Source organism: Geotrypetes seraphini, chromosome 8, assembly GCF_902459505.1.
Source record: "Geotrypetes seraphini chromosome 8, aGeoSer1.1, whole genome shotgun sequence".
In the NCBI taxonomy this organism is placed as follows: Eukaryota; Metazoa; Chordata; class Amphibia; order Gymnophiona; family Dermophiidae; genus Geotrypetes; species Geotrypetes seraphini.
The window spans coordinates 89,110,768-89,128,236 of record NC_047091.1 but is presented as its reverse complement, the minus strand read 5'-3'; the positions used below and the strand labels follow the sequence as shown (position 1 = coordinate 89,128,236).

Sequence of the window (17,469 nt, the reverse complement as noted above, 5' to 3'; positions counted from 1 at the left end):
AAGTATCCTAAGAACCAGAGCACTAAAGACCCATGAGAAAAATTGCAGTTAAATTTCTCAGCAAAGGATTCCAGAATGGACCTTAAATGTAACCTTTCATGGCTATCTACAAAGGCTTAAAAAAAAAATGGCACTATGCTAAAACATTGGATCGTTGGAAAAATTAGCAAAATGACAATGTGTTCATCCATTTGAAAATTATCCAAAGCAAAATATTGGTGGGAAAAATAGCATCTAACACATCTGAGGCAGCTATTCAAAACCCTAAATTTGTTTCCTATTTTCAGTCAAGCATAGGAGCCTTAAGTTTTCATCTGAAAATTCACCTACTTTAAGAGCTAAGTGGTCCTTTTACTAAGCTTCAGGAAGCACTAATACATGTTTACCGCAGATTAAAAAGGAACTACTGCAGGATGTGGGGGCAGAGAGGAGAGAGGTTAATCGGTTAGCACAGCGGATTAGTATATGGTTAATGTGAGAGCTCTTACCACCTAGTAAATAGGTAGTGCTAGGGGCTCACGCACTAATTTGGAAATTAGCACATGGCAGTTAATTCAGAAAATGGAAAATGCAGCCATTTTACAGCCGTGGTAAAAGTGGCCTCAGCACAGTTTAGTAAAAGGGCTCCTGGGTGTTAAGCTTCAAAATATAGATCCACCGTTTATTTTCATAGATTTAGAAACCTACTTTAAGTGCTTAGGGGAAATTCTAGAAACGACACCCTACCGGTGCCTAAGTTATGTAACAAATGCCATTTAAAATGGCAAAAAAATGGCACCGTTAAAGCACCAAATGACACCTAAATAATAAATGCTGGAATCGTGCCTATGTAGGTGCTTTAGGCTGCCGAGTGCCATGATGAGCATGGCTAATGCTGGAAGTGATGTTAAGCGGCTTTAAGTGCCTATATAGATGCCGGAAATGTAGGCCCAGAAAACGCTGGCAGAGATGTGATTCTCTATAGGGAGACGTCGTGTGATTGACATGCGATCTGCGGCAGCTATTATTGCATTACATTACATTAGTGATTATATTCCGCATTTACCTTGCAGTTCTAAGTGGATTACAGTATAAGACAGCTGGACATTTCCAGGAAGTTACATTTTAGGGGATGCTTACAGTTCTAAGCGGGATATAGTATAAGATAGCTGGGATTTTTTAGGAAGTTACAATTGGGGGATGCTTACATAATAGATGCAAAGAATTACAATTTAGGCGATGTTTACATAGTAGATGCAGGGGGATTACTGTATAGGGAAGGTTTAATAGAGGAGGCAGAGGGGAGAAGTTGGGGAAGGGAGGAGAATTGAGGAATACTAGTAGGGAAGAAGAGTTTAGGCTTGGTTACTTGTTAGGGTTGGTTGGGAGGTTGTATAGTTTTTGTGAATAGTAGGGCTTTGATTTGGTGCCCTAAAGAGAATCCGGGCCTTAATGCTGAAAATCAGTGCAAAGCTCCTACCTTTATTCTCAACCCTCAAGCTATACCCGGTTCCCCCCCACTTTTTAGGCTACCAAATTTAGAAACCTAGGAGAAATAGGGACATTTACTAAGGCTACATTCCTTAATAGTTTTTTATTTATAGTCTGCATTATACAAAGCGGATTACAAAATACCTCCGTGCAAATCATATGCATGCAAACTTGATAGCCAGAGAATCGACCAACAGCGATCGAGTCGGTATCTTTAGTGCATCTATCTCCTTCCTGGGACACCCCTAGCCACTCTTGAGGTCTAGAAACAGGCACTGCAAAGCTAAGAATCTTCTGCTGGATTTGAGTCGAAGATGCACCAGAATCAGATGGGTGCATCCGGGTTCACCATAGTTCTCCCCACAAATCTCCCGCAGCAGGATCGAAACTCAGCAGTATACCTCCTCTGTTGGCGCCATCTTAGCCACTCCCCAGTTTCAAATATTTTTTTTTATAATTATTCAATTAACTTCAATGGCATGGTCAATTATCATAATCTTTATTGTATCACAGTTCTCTATCAACTTGCAACAATATATGTTAAAAACAAACAATGCTCTCATTCCATATATGCATTGATTCAGTATCCAATGGCGCTGGAAAAGTTCATGCGACTAGATATTGAGCCAAATTTTCTTCATCCTGCCTTCACATAGTGGCAGGGTCAACATGAATATACAGTCCATAACCAGCGTCAATTGAAATGTTGTGCAATTAGTGCAATTGGTGTAAACAGATATTCAATGTGCAAGAAGTGCTAATAAAGTGCCTTGTGCATATTGCTTCAATGCCTGGCCCCCCGACCCAGGTTTCGTGTTCTTCGTCAGGAGGGGTCTGCAGAGGCAAACTAAACCGGGGAACGGCACCGGAACAGGAACTGTTCCCCGGTTTAGTTTGCCTCTGCAGACCCCTCCTGACGAAGAACACGAAACCTGGGTCGGGGGGCCAGGCATTGAAGCAATATGCACAAGGCACTTTATTAGCACTTCTTGCACATTGAATATCTGTTTACACCAATTGCACTAATTGCACAACATTTCATTTGACGCTGGTTATGGACTGTATATTCATGTTGACCCTGCCACTTTATGTGAAGGCAGGATGAAGAAAATTCGGCTCAATATCTAGTCGCATGAACTTTTCCAGCGCCATTGGATACTGAATCAATGCATATATGGAATGAGAGCGTTGTTTGTTTTTAACATATATTGTTGCAAGTTGATAGAGAACTGTGATACAATAAAGATTATTATCAAATCATCACAGAATACTAGAAATTTACTCCCTAATAGTAAATAGATGGTCAATTATCATGCCATTTAAGCTAATTGATTTAATTTAGGTTAGGTGCGGATTTTAGTTAGGCATTGCTAAGCGGCCTCAATTATAGCGTTTAGCGGCACCTAACTGAGGCACCGTTTATAGAATCTGGCCCTGAGTGTGTAATCAAGTCCTTGGCTCTTTGAACAAGATTTCAATCCCCCCCACCTCCTGATTTTATTGTGGGCTATTCTCCGCTGTTGCCTGAGAAATTTTTTAAAAAAAAAATATTATCCTGTATATGTATCCTGTATATGTTCCTTTCCTGTCGCCAATTCGAGTTCCATTCCTGATCAAATTTTAGCTTTGTAAACCGCCTTGATCAGCTTAAGTTTGGAATAAATAAATAATTAAATATATGTTTAAAAATCTGGCTCCTATATGGTGTTAGTCAAATCAAGACAAACTTCTCTACTAAAGTCAAACTTTTCAAAACTTACAGGTCACCACTGTGGTCAACATTGTTTTTAAACACCACCCACAGCAGTTAAAGAAAACATGGACATGTAGCACCCAGTGCTGGTGCTATCTAGATAGTGCCAGCTAAGGCATTTATCAGGATAATGACAGCTATTAAAAATGGCTTTGAATATCAGACCTTTATTTAAACTCGGCATTAAGGGCTGGAATCTCTAAATGGCACTGTTAGCGGCAGCCACTTAGAAAAGTGGCGCTGATCACATGTCAATCACGTGACGGTACTGTTTAGAGAATCACGGCCATGTTGAAAGCAGGTGCTGGAAATGTAGGCCAGAGTTTTACATTCATAGATAGACTTCTAATTCCATATGATCCCCCCCAGAACCCTAAGATCCGCTTCACAACATACTCTTAATGTTCCTCACTAAAAATAATTGGCACCCGTCGGGCTTCTATCTTTTCAGTCACTGCTCCTTCAATTTGGAACTCTCTCCCTTTATACATCAGAACAGAACAAAACTTGGATAAATTCAAGAGTAGTTTAAAATACTTTCTTTTTAAAGATGCCTACAACTGATTTATCCTTTTTTCAATATTTTTTTTTAAATTATTATGCAATCCATACCTGTCATATCCTATTGTTTCTATCTGTTTATGTTCTCTTTTCTCACAAATTGTAGTTCTCCCCTTTTTTCCTTTTGTTTTCTTGTCCTCTCTCCATTCAAGTTTGTCTCGTAAGGATTATGTTTATTATCTGTAGTCAGTCCCCTAATTAATATTTAAACAACTTTTATTGTACAACACTTTGAATTTTATGTTAAGTGTTTAATCAAATTATAATAAACAATGAAACTAAGAACTATTGATGAGAATTGGGGCCATAGAGATGCCTATCGGCGCCTGCGTCCACTTCCAGTGTAAATCACATCTACTTTAGACATAGGGCTCCTTTTACAAAGCCGCGCTAGGGCCTTAACGCGCCGAATAGCGCGTGTTAAATTGCCCCGCGCACTAGCCGCTACCGCCTCCTTTTCAGCAGGCGGTAGATTTTTGGCTAGCGTGCGCTATAGCGCACGCTAATCTGGTGCGCGCGCTAAAACCGCTAGCGCACCTTTGTAAAAGGAGCCCATAGGTTCCAGTAGGTATCTCTTTGGATGGGAATTGGATGCCATTGTTTGTAGGCACTTATTAGATTTTAATTGGTTTTAAACTATGTGGTCATTTACCGCACCGTTTATTGCCAATTAAAATAATTGAGTTAGATGGCGATAGGGTGCCTACCACCACCTAACTTTTGACATACTTTTGAGAATTTGGGCCTAATTGGATAGCACCGCTGAAAATTCAGTGAGACCGCTGCTGCACCGTCTGGTTAGTGTTGAGGTGGTTCAGGGGCACAGTTAGGGTGGCACCGGGTTCACATGGTTAGCGGATATATTCAGTCCACTGACCAGGTAAGCACCCGGATAAAGGTAGAACAGCAAAAAGGCTGTCCTCACGTTATTCAGACAGTTATCCAGGTACCAGTCTGAAAATCACTGGTAGCCAGATAAGTTCTGGCTGTCAGTTATAACCTGGATATTCAATTCTGTGCCCGGATTAGGTTTGGCATTGAATATCTAGGTCAAATTCAGTCCATGACGCTCAGTGCCTGTAAATTTGCCAACTGCCATGAGCTGAATATTGGGGGGAACAAATTCATACTGAATATCATTTGGGATAACAGGTTAGTGAGTTATGTATGGTGTTACTCTTACTTTAATCAGGATTACCAATGGCTTTTATGAGGGCTAGATGGAATTTCTGATTTTGTAATGATAATAATTATGTAAAATGATTTGTTATGTTTCCATATCCTGTTATGTTTCCTTGTAAACATTATTGAAATTTCAAAATAATAATAATAAAAAAAAAATACCAATGGCTTTTAATCTGCTTCATTTGTACCTACCGGTAATACATTGCCAGATATTGACAGACCATAATTTCTTATCTATTTTAAATGTTTATCTATTCTAAACAATATTGTTATTGTTTTGTAGGTATTATAAACATCTTACAATATCAAAGGAAAATGTTCAACTCCAACAGAAATAAGAACTGTTTTCATTTTAAATCACTGCTTTCTGTCCTTCAATTCTAACCCCCATCTATTTGCTAGTTTCCTTTTAAATACTATATAGTAGATCAGATTTCCAACTTCTAGCTTTGTGAAAACTGTGAGGCAGAAACCATCAATTACAGGAGCCTTATTACTAGTTAGTGTTGCTTGAAATTTTCTTACTGTGTATATGCCTCAGTCCACCTCTGGTAAATGATTAATCCAGTTGAATTGCTATTTGCATCTCTTTTCTCTATGGCCTCTTCATCTCTGTGAGGAAACAGAATTTGGGGAATTAATTTTCTAACTGCCCATATGTTTAAAAAAAAGCATATTTCATACATTGAAAATGATTCTTATAAAATTCTGTAGGGTTATACACAATCCACATGTAAGAATTTGCAGGGAAGTACTTTGGACAGAGCTTGGATAAAGTTGTTGCAGTCAATATTCAAACTTCAAGTGATTTAACTAGTCAGAAATGGCTTCTGGGTGGTTAAATTGCCTGTTCAGGACTAACAGCTAATTTTCAGTTTTTAGTGGCACTTAACTGACTTGTGCCACTAAAAATAGCCAGTTAGCACTTGTGAGGAAGTCTAGAAAACATTGCCCCTTTCTCTTAACAATACTCCCTCACAGAGTCAGGACTACCTTAAGCCTCATAGTCCCGCCCAAAGAGGAAGTGATATGGGAGGGGTGGAGCCAGGAGGACAGCTGCCAGGAAGTACAATAGAAGGGACCAGAGTTTAGTTAAGGAGGCCCAGGGAAGGAAGAAGCTGATCCATAGCATATGCCTACTCTAATCTGGTTGAGATAAGCCAAACCTTAATTTGAATACTTGTGAGGATCCTGCTTTTAAGGCCTGGCTGGAACCAGATCAGTGTTGGAGTACCTGAAAGAATGTATAAACTATGTTTTGGGGCCTGTCAGTCAAAACCTATATTTAGGTTTCCTTTGAATCTAAAGAGACGTTACCCTTCATTTTCAATACCTGTGAAGTAAAGGGCCTCAGCATTTTGAGTTAATAAAGAGTTTTGGTTTTACCTTGGCAATCTTATCCGGCTGTGTAATATGAAGGTCAACCTTCAACCCTTGATCACGCTATAACAGCGCCAAAATGAAAATGCAACATGATTTTTATTCCTGGGCAGTAATTGCTCATGTTTGTTATTTCCATTAAACTTTGCTTTTGTGACCAGGATAGTCATATTTTGCACTTTATCTATTTAAAATGTGAAAATGCCAAATCTTCATCTGTTCATTCTTAAAAGTCATAAAAAGCAACATATGAATAATAATTAATGTGTATTTATATTGATGTTATACAAAGATGACCTCAGAAGATTTAGAAGTGAGAAGTTTTTTGAGATATGCGATTATATTGTAAACCACTTTCATGAATCAGGCCCCAGATGTAGTCTCCCATCATATTCTCATTATATTGTCTTTGGTAGCAGAGTTCAAAGTCCAGTATATCCCAGTAGAAGCACTCACTTTGCCCCTCTGAGTATGTTCCCATGTTCTCCTTGAATGTCTCAAGATCAGCATGAAGGACATGAACTTTTGAGAGACATTCTACAGCCTATTTTAGTGTAATTCTTCACCAGATTCTCAACCAACTCCGCATAGTTTTTGGCCTTGTGATTGCTCAGGAAGCCCCGAACCACTGCGACAAAGCTGTTCCAAGCCACCTTCTCTTTCTTAGTTATCTTGGGAAATTCCTTGCATTCCAGGATCTTCTTTTTCTGTAGTCTGACGCAGACACTAGCTTTGACCTATGCCTCAGACAGATTAGGAAAGATGTCTTGAAGGTACTTAAAGGCTGTCAACTCCTTATCTAGAACTCTGACAAATTGTTTCATTAAGCCCAATTTGATATGCAGTGGTGTTATCAGCACCTTCTAGGGGTCCACCAGTGGTTCCCATTTGACATTGTTTCTTCCCACAGAGAACTCAGTCTGCTGTGGCCAATCCCAACTTTGAAGGTGCACCTTTGTATCCCTGCTATTCCAAAGGTAGAGATAGTAGGGAAACTTGGTAAAACTGCCTTGCAGACCCATGAGGAATGCCCATATTTTGAAGTCTCTGATGACTTTCCATCCATACTCATCGTACTTCAAGGCACCTAATAAGGTCTTGGTTGATGCTGTTGTAGTCCTAAATGAGCCAGTAGAAGAAGCGTATATTTGTTCCTATTATGGAGCAGTAGTTTTGATGCTCCTGGATGTATAGTCAATGAAGAGATACCACTCTTTCGGGTTACAGGCAATTCCAATTGCCTCAAACAGACTGGTCACATTATGGCAGAAGCAGAGCTCATCTTGATGGGTAAAGGAGGAAAAAGCTTGGTGACGCTTCATCTGATCTGTGACTTGCACACTTTCATCCAACAAGTTCCACTGATGTCAAAAGGGCCCTTAAGTTTACTCAGCTTGAAATCAATTTGGAATGTTCTGCAAAAAAGGTAAATTTCAAAATATCGATGTCCTGGTCACAAAAGCAAAGTTTGAGGGGAATGATAGCCATTTTCTATACTTTTGTGGCATAGGCAATTAAGAAAGAACACTTAAATAGTAAAACCAGCTATTCTTGGGGTGTTCCAGAGACAGAGTCAGCACTTAACTGGCAAGGTCAACTGCATACATAGGACTGCATAGACATCAGTACTGTCTTTATGTGGTAACCGATAGCTGGTTAAGTGCTGAATATTGTGCTTACTGGCTATGCGTTAGCCGGCTCCAGAAACCTAGAAATTCAGCGCCTGTCCCCAGACATAGTTAGGCATTGAATTTTCAGATCTAACAGCAAATGTGAGCACCACCAGATGAATATCAGGCCCATCATGTACATGTGTATGTTATAAAATATGCAAAATAAAATATAAACTAAAGTACCGGTATATGGATACATGTACATCTTCTTTACCACAGGTATAAATCTGTATGGTAGAATTTATTCTATTGGGAGTCATTGTAAGAGCTTGTTTTATAAATGGGAAAGGGAATGGGACTTGTATACCACCTTTTTGTGGTTACACATTCAAAGTGGTTTACATATATACAGGTACTTATTTTGTACTTGGGGCAATGGAAGATTAAGTGGCTTATCCAGTCACAAGAAACAGTGCTGGGGGCCTGTGCTGCCTACATAAAATAATATTAAGGTGCAGTGGCATATCAAGGGTGGGGCGGGGGCAGGGGCGGACTGCCCAGCTAAACGCCCTAGGGGTGCACAGCCGGCCAGGTCCAGAACCTCCTGGGACCTGCACTTCAGCGCGGCTGCCGGTCCACCTCTGCGGCCATGAAAAAGGCTAAGAAGCCGGCGGGAGTGGTGAAAACGTCCTTTAAGGAACACCCTCCCAATCTGGCTCTATCCCACCCCCTTCATGACGCCACCAGACAGCGTTCTCAGCCATTGGTTGACCATAGCAGTGCCATACCAAAATGATGGGCTGGGGGTGTGTGTCAAAAAATGATGGGCCAGGGGTGTGTAAAAAATGATGGGCCTCAGGTGTCACATACCCTAGGTACGCCACTGTTAAGGCGGGAACGTAGATAAAATAGCTTCACATAAACACCTCAAAACACTGTTCCAAAAATACACTTTCTTTTATAAGGATCCTCCAGATATAAATAATTTAACTCAAAAAGTATAGGGCCATCTTATCAGGGGCTGGGCGCATATGTTTCGTTCTGCATTTCATAACTTTCAAAGCCTGCCTGAAATATAGTCATTGGTCCATATTTTATTTCAGTAATCGGTCCAATGAACAATCCTCTTCAGCAAATGCCAAAGAAGAAAAAATACTTAGCTTGAAGATAATAAATTCCAATAAATAAATACTACTTTTACAGCCCGCAACACCAACACAATCACATTTCAACCTGCAACAGTGTGAGCAGGTTGGGGTCTGGGCCGGTGGACAAACAGCTAGGCACAAGCACAGAAGCTAAAGGAAAATCCTGCACCTTGTTAAGGAACAGTCTCTTGGTTCAAAAGCCCTGAGATTGACCTGTGGCTGACAGGATCCAAAACATGGACCATGGTTTGTAACAGCCACGCCCACAAATACAGTTTTGTAGCAGTCTTCTTTCAGCTACGTAACAAGATCTGGTCCTAGTCAGACCTAAGGGTTCCCAAGTATTCAGCAAGAAAAAGATTTGGCTTACCTCAGCCAAGCAGAATGTCTACTGGTTGTTAACACTTGTACCTTTTTACTACAAGAGGTAGATATTGTAGTGTTTGGGATTTTTGCACAATTATATGAAGAATCATCTATCAAAACAACATAATATAGCAACTGTCTGACTCCTGAGGAAGGTGCTTAGGTGCCGAAACACTGGTCGTGTTGAGTCAGTTGCCAGCTTTTTGCAATAAAGTCCCAGTTGATACATCTCTTTCATCTCTACTTTCGTTGTCTGCTATTTGCTGTGTGTGGTTTCAAGTTTTATTAAAAATTTGATAAAATACTTATAACAAATTTCTAAGCAATTAACATTAATAAAAATAGGCATCTAAAGACATATAAAAGACAGACGTAAACCAAGACTAACTTGAAGCTACGGTAAAAAGGGTAGAACTACAATTTGATTAAAAAGAAGAACACATATGGGAAAAACATCAGGGAAGGGATAAGAACTGCCTAGAATAAGGCTGTATTTGAGCATAGCACAGCAATGATTCTGTTGTACAGAGTTTAACTGTTTATTTGATATTATTATTATTCAAAAGCGCCTATATAGAGGAAGCTTTTAAGGGAGCCTTTAAATCTCTCTAATATTCACCTCCCCCCCCCCTTTTTACTAAATTGCGATAGCAGTTATTAGCGCAAGGAGCCGCGCTGAATGCTCCACGCTGCTCATAGAGTTCTATGAGCGTTGGGAGCCACGCAGCTCCCTGCGCTAATAACCACAATCGCGGTTTAGTAAAAGGGGTGATAGTTTCTTCTCTAAGATGGGTCGGTAAGCAATTCCATTGTTGGGGAGTGGTGCAGATCATGGGTGGGGCATAGGTGGGGCTCCCACTTATGCACATAATTAGCAGAATATTTATTTAATTTATTTTAAAATTGTGAGTTGCCTGAGTAGTTGCAACACTTACGTACCCAGACCTGCACCAGCTTCAAGGCTGGCATAAGTGTTCGCCCCTAAATATTAGCCACATATTTACCTGGGGCTCAAACTTATGTGTGTAACTTATAGAAATTTAGGTGCTAATACTTATACCAACTCAATGACTGGCCTGCTTACTCCTAATAGTTAAATGCTTATACAGTACTCCCTCCAAATTTGTGGGGGTTCCATTCAAGGAACCCTCGCAAATTTTGAAAAACCATGAATGCGTTTTTTTGCCTGTCAAAAAGCAGGGGAGGCAGGAGAGGGCAGCTGGAGAGCCGGCAGGTGAAGAAAATCACTCGCGGTCTGCTCCGACCGCCTCTTCCTGTAGTAAAGTTGGGCTACACCAATCAGGAGCTGCTTTGACACGCAGCTCCTGATTGGTATAGCCCGACTTTATTACAGGAAGAGGCAGTCGGAGCAGACCACGAATGATTGAGTCCGCGAACCACAAATTTGCAGGGGAACACTGTATACCTGGTTAGTTACTCTGTTATAAAATTGCCCTTTAACCCTTAAAGTGGGCTTGTTGGATATTTTGTATTTTTGGTATTTTTCCTTATCATTTATATATAATAGTGATTTCCATTTTCTTCTTTTTTGTTTATGGATTGTATATGACAATTTTAAAACAATAATAATTTTTTTTTTTTTAAATTGTCCTTTATGTGTCCGAACTCTTATTTTTTATGCACTTATACCCATGTGCAATCTTGTAAGAGGCTATTTGAGAACAGCTGGCAAACCTTCTGCATTCCACCTTCCCTTACTTTTCAGACCCCTAGCCTGAAGCATTAACGTGAGCATTACAAAAACTGTTGAACCTAGGTATAGCTTTTATCATGAGAAGAAAAATGATCCACTTCTCCTGCTGATTTGATTTGAAGGAGATCTTTTGAAGGGAATCAGGTCTGATCATTTGAATAGGAAAGATCTTTTAGTTTTGAAAGGGTTAAGAGAGTTATCTGTATTGTTTTTAAACCAGTGGACAATTTTCTAGACTCTGGACCTTCACGCAGGAATCATGAGACAATTAGATAATGTTACTTTTTGCAAGTGATTGCATAATCCAGCAGTTTCTTATAAGAAAACAGCATTCTACAAGAGGCACTGTAAATGTTTTATTAGTAAAATAATGATAGATAATAAATAATGATAGATAGTAAAATAATGATAGATTCCTTACATGATATTTTACCTAGGATGGATAAAGCATTGATGAATTAATGAAAGATTAGGTTCTTACCTCGGTAATCTTCTTTCTAGTAGACACACATTATTCCTCAACCTTTGGGTAATCAATCTATTCCCACAAGATTTCTTGTAGAAAGCCTCATTAGCAGTTTTTTGTACCACCTCCCATCTCTCTGGGCTGTTCTCCAATTCCTTAGTTCATACCAAAGCAGAAGGTCAGCTCCAGAGAGGAAACAGAATAGGGAGGGGTACGGGGATACTCCCCGAGAAAACATTTCTGTTCTGCTCATATCATTAGCATCAAACTGATGAAACAAACTTAAACGTTTGCAATACATAACAAGGTGAAAACAAAACAAATAACCTACTGGAGTGCAACCTGCACTAAGAGTGTGGGAGATTCATCATATACCCTCTAGACTCTTGAAAGCAGCATCCACATCCTCTATCCTTGTCAATGCTGGATAAAGGAAAGAAACAAGATGTCCAGATTCCCCAGCACGCTTGAAGCAGTAAGCAAGGAAATGAATATCTGACAGGGTGGGCTTCAGGAATAATGTGTATATCTACTAGAAAGAAGATTACCAAGGTAAGAGCCTAATCTTTACTTCTAGTACGACATAGAAACATAGAAACATAGAAAGATGACGGCAGAAAAGGGCTACAGCCCACCAAGTCTGCCCACTCTACTGACCCACCCCATTAAGTCTGAGTGCTAATGACCCAGCTCCTTAACTCGACCCTCGCAGGGATCCCACTGGATGTCCCATTTATTCTTAAAGTCGAGCATGCTGGTGGCTCTGATCACCTGCTCCGGAAGTTTGTTCCACTGATCCACCACCCTTTCTGTGAAGAAATACTTCCTGGTGTCACCACCAAATTTCCCTCCTCTGAGTTTGAGCAGGTGCCCCCTTGTGACCGAGGGTCCCTTGGGAAAGAATATGTCATTTTCCACCTCGACACGACCTGTGACGTACTTAAATGTCTCTATCATGTCACCCCTTTCCCTGCGCTCTTCTAGAGTATAGAGCTGCAATTTGCCCAGTCTTTCTTCGTATGAGAGACCCTTGAGTCCGGAGACCATCCTAGTGGCCATCCGCTGGACTGACTCAGCTCGAAGCACATCTTTACGGTAATGTGGCCTCCAGAATTGCACACAGTATTCCAGATGAGGTCTCACCATGGTTCTGTAAAGTGGCATTATGACTTCAGGTTTGCGGCTAATGAAGCTTCTATTGATACATCCCATCATTTGCCTTGCCTTGGATGAGGCCTTCTCTACCTGTTTGGCAGCCTTCATGTCTGCACTGATGATTACTCCCAAGTCCCGTTCTTCTGAAGTCCTAGCTAGTGTTTCTCCATTCAAGGTGTATGTTCTGCATGGATTTCTGCTGCCGAGATGCATGACCTTACACTTCTTAGCATTGAAGCCCAGCTGCCATATCGAGGACCAGTTTTCCAACGTGATCAGATCATGCGTCATGCTATCCTTGAGATTGCTTTCGCTTACTGTATTACACAGTTTGGCATCGTCGGCAAACAGTGCTACTTTACCCTGAAGGCCTCGGGTCAAGTCCCTTATGAATATGTTGAAAAGGGATGGTCCCAGGACTGAGCCTTGCGGCACTCTGCTGGTCACCTCCGAAGTCTCAGAGAGGGTGCCGTTGACCATCACCCTCTGAAGTCTTCCACTCAGCCAATCATTGACTCATGCAGTTAGTTTCTCACCTAACCCCATCGATTTCATCTTGTTTAATAGTCTACGGTGTGGGACACTGTCAAAAGCTTTACTGAAATCCAAGTACACTATGTCCAGAGACTCTCCCGAGTCTAGCTTTCCTGTCACCCAATCAAAGAAGCTGATAAGATTGGATTGGCATGACCTGCCCCTAGTGAATCCATGTTGGCAGGGATCCCTTAGATTCCCCTCATCCAATATCGTGTCTAATTTACCTTTAAGTAGAGTTTCCATGAGTTTACACACTATTGATGTGAGACTCACCGGTCTGTAATTCGCAGGCTCTGCTCTGCAACCCTTTTTGTGCAGAGGAACGACGTTAGCTGTTTTCCAGTCCAGGGGGACTCTCCCCGTACTTAGGGAGAGATTGAAGAGCATGGCAAACGGTTTTGCCAGAACATCGCATAGCTCTCTGAGCACTCTTGGGTGCAAATTGTCCGGTCCCATGGCTTTGTTCACCTTGAGTCTTGACAGTTCTCTGTAAACATCAGCAGTTGTGAACTCAAAATTCTGAAATGGGTTTTCCATGCTTTGCTTTGTTTCCAGCCGTGGCCCGTGCCCTGGTGCCTCACAGGTAAAGACTGAACAGAAGTAATCATTCAGTAGTTTGGCTTTATCGGAATCTGTTTCCACATAATCCCCGTCTGGCGTTCTAAGGCGTGTTATCCCGTTTGTGTTCTTTTTCCTGTCGCTAATGTACCTGAAGAAGGATTTGTCCCCTTTCTTAATGTTCTTCACTAGAGTTTCTTCCATTTGAAGCTTGGCCTCCCTGACTGCTGTTTTGACCGCTGTAGACTTTGTCCTGTATTCAATGTTTGCTTCCTTTTCCCCGGTGCGTTTGTATGAGAGAAATGCTCTTTTCTTCTCCTTGACGAGGTACAAGACCTCATCAGTGAACCATTGGGGTTTCTTTTTTCTTTGTTGTTTAGTTACTGATTTTATGTAGCGGATAGTTGCCTCGTGAAGAGTCGATTTCAAGGTTGACCACATAGCTTCCACATTATCAGTTACTTCTTGAACCTGCAGCTTCTGATGGACGAAATCTCCCATGCGTGCGAAGTCAGTGCCCCGGAAATTGAGTACCCTTGTTTTTGTTTGTGATCTAGGGAAGCCTTTCTTAAGGTTAAACCATACCATGTTATGATCACTGGTGGCTAGCGTTTCTCCCACCGAGACCTCCGAGACGCTTTCCCCGTTCGTAAGTACCAGGTCCAGGATGGCCTGGGCCCTGGTGGGCTCTAGTACCATTTGTTTGAGCCGTACTCCCTTCATGGACGTCAATATCCTCCTGCTATCACAAGTTGTCGCTGAGAGTGTGTTCCAGTCTACATCAGGCATGTTGAAGTCTCCTAACAGAACAACATCCCCCCGCAAGGTGATATTCTCAATGTCCTCAATTAATTCTGCATCCTTGTCCTCCGATTGTCTTGGAGGTCTGTATACCACACCAAGGTACAGGCATTTTTCTCCGCCTCTGGCCAGGTTTACCCAGATGGATTCCCCAGTATACTTGACATCCGTGATCCTGGTTGTCTTGATAATCTCTTTGATGTAAAGTGCTACCCCTCCTCCTAACTTACCCTCTCTGTCTTGGCGAAGCAGGTTGTATCCTGGTATAGTTATATCCCACCCATGAGAGTCTGTGAACCATGTTTCGGATATTGCTATTACGTCAAGGTCTGCATTAACTATTTCTGTTTCCAGTTCTAGAAATTTATTCCCTAGGCTGCGTGCGTTAACATACATAGCTCTCCACTCTTTATGTTTATTACTCTCCTGTAGAGAGCCACCCATTTGAATTAAAGTGTCTCCTAGCGATTCTTTTGCAGTAAGGGTACTTACCTCAGACTTAGAAGCGGAGTTTTGGTTCGCCACATCAGGATTGTTACTTACTGCTCTGGTGTAAAAGTGGGTACCCACCCCCGACTTACCTAGTTTAAAGCCCTTCGAAGTAGGCGGGCTAGTCGGTGTCCGAAGACGTTCTTACCTCTGTTGGTCAGGTGGAGTCCGTCTGATCCCTGTAGTCCCTGTAGTGCCTCTCCGTGATTCAGGAATCCGAAGTTCATTTCCCGGCACCATCGTTGTAGCCACTCATTCGTCTTCAGGATGCGTTCGTCCCTGTCCCTTCCTCTGCCCCTAACAGGAAGAATCGAAGAGAATACTACCTGTGCTCCTGTCTGCTTTAGCCTCCTTCCCAGAGCTCCGAAGTCTCTGGCTATGTCCTCCAGGGTGTTCTTGGCAGTGTCATTCGTTCCGACGTGGATGAGCATCATGGGGAAGTGGTCCTGGGGCCTGATAAGTCTATCAAGACAGGTGGTCACATCTCGTATTCTGGCTCCGGCAGACAGCAGACCTCCCTTGACTGCATATCCGGTCTGCATATTGGTCCCTCGGTGCCCCTCAGCATGGAGTCCCCGATGACTATTACTCTGCGCTTCTTTTCGGGGGGTCGCTCCATTGTCCCTGGAGATGGAGATGTGTGTTGAACCTGGTCCTGCTTCACTTCGGTATCCTCTTCCTGCAAGACCTGGAATCTGTTCCTCAGGTTAAGTTGTGGACAAACACATTATTCCAGAACCTTCAGGATGTATCAAAGCAGTCCCCATAGTCTAGGTCGGGACAGATAAACCTGCTGACAGTACGGATGACGCGAATGCAGAGTCCAATTTGGCTGCTACATCCACCCTGTAAAACTTCATGAACGTATGGAGAGGACCATGTGGCCACTCCACACATTTATCCTAGGGACACTGTTGAATATTCTGCCCATGAAGAAGCCACACTTCTAGAGGAGTGCGCCTTCACAGATATAGGCGGTCACTTTCCACTTCCGATATAGGTTGAAGAATGGTCATACAGATCCATCTTGAGATGGTTGTTTTCGAGGCTGGTCAGCCTTTCCAGGCAGCATGCACCAGTACAAAGAGATGATCTGTTAGTCGATATTTAATCATGACCTCTAGATACTGCATTAACACTCTGCACACATCTAATAATTTCAGTACTCTGTCACTCTTCCTCGAACCTGAGGGCAAGAAAGGCAACTGCACTTCCTGATTGCTATGAAGCTGAAGACTACTTTTGGTAAGAAAGAATCTGAAATTCTGAGAAAGGGATCTCTGCATGGCAATGTGCCACTGAGAGCATAAAAATATGGGACTCCGTCCAGCAAAACAGCAAAGAGCTTTCTTGATGCCCCCCAACGGTTGACATAGGCTAAGGTTGTTGCATTGTCTGAAAAAACTTGTACAGCTTTGCTCGGCAGAGTGCTCCTGAACGCCTGATTGTCTGAAGTTCCAATTGGTTGATTGACCCCCAATTTTGGGCCATTTTTTTTGGCCCCAAAATCTCGTCCTTTATTCGAGTATATATGGTATATTAGCTCTCTACTTATAACATTAGGGGGAGCTCATTCGGCCAGTTTGAGGCAATTATCAAAAAATCTGTGGATGCACAAAGCCCGACAGAAAACACCAGGTTGGGAGCGATTTGATTTGCCGGGCTACGCACAACACAAATAGCGTGCAAATCCTATGCACGCCATTCGTGCTGAGTATCTTGGTGAAAGGGAGGAGGAACTATGCCTGGAGACTGCGCGCAAGAGCTGAGTGGTGGGCACAGCTCTTGAGTGCAGGACTAGTACAGTTTCTGATCACTGGAGCTCTGGAACAAGTTTATTTTTTGTTGTTGTTTTTGTTTCACATGCAATATGGAAGCAGCTGTTGTGTGTGTCGCACCTAAGAGCTTGATGTGATTTATTATATTTGACATACCACGAGCACACAAGTATTAAGTGGTTTACAAGAGTAATACAATAGAAACAAGGGATTATCCCTCTCTGTCCCAGTGGGCTCACAATCTAATTATAGTAGTTATGGAAGAAGTATTTAATTACACGTTAGAGAGATATGAAAAGAAAGAGGAGTACTGTAGATACAACAGGCGCATAAAAAGGCTGGACAAAGGAAAACTACAAAATATAGCATCAGTGCATAAATAAAAGAAAGAAAAGCAAAAAAAGAAAGCAAACAGTATAAATGAATCAAACTCAGACAAAGTCAAATGAAATGAAAGAGAATTAAAAATAAAATAAACCCCAGTCAAGCTCAGGC

At 41.8% G+C, this 17,469-nt stretch overlaps 1 protein-coding gene across 6 annotated transcripts in view; it reads right to left on the bottom strand.

The window, feature by feature from the left end:
- KANK3 (KN motif and ankyrin repeat domains 3) overlaps positions 1–17,469 on the bottom strand; it is a 149,765-nt gene that overhangs the window by 86,062 nt on the left and 46,234 nt on the right. For 5 of the 6 annotated variants that reach the window (XM_033954736.1, XM_033954734.1, XM_033954741.1 and 2 more), the window contains exon 2: positions 5,495–5,581. The exons of the other annotated variant lie outside the window; for it this stretch is intronic. The gene's annotated coding sequence lies outside the window, so the exon portion shown is untranslated. The remainder of the gene's footprint in view (positions 1–5,494; positions 5,582–17,469) is intronic. 6 annotated transcript variants of the gene reach the window in all.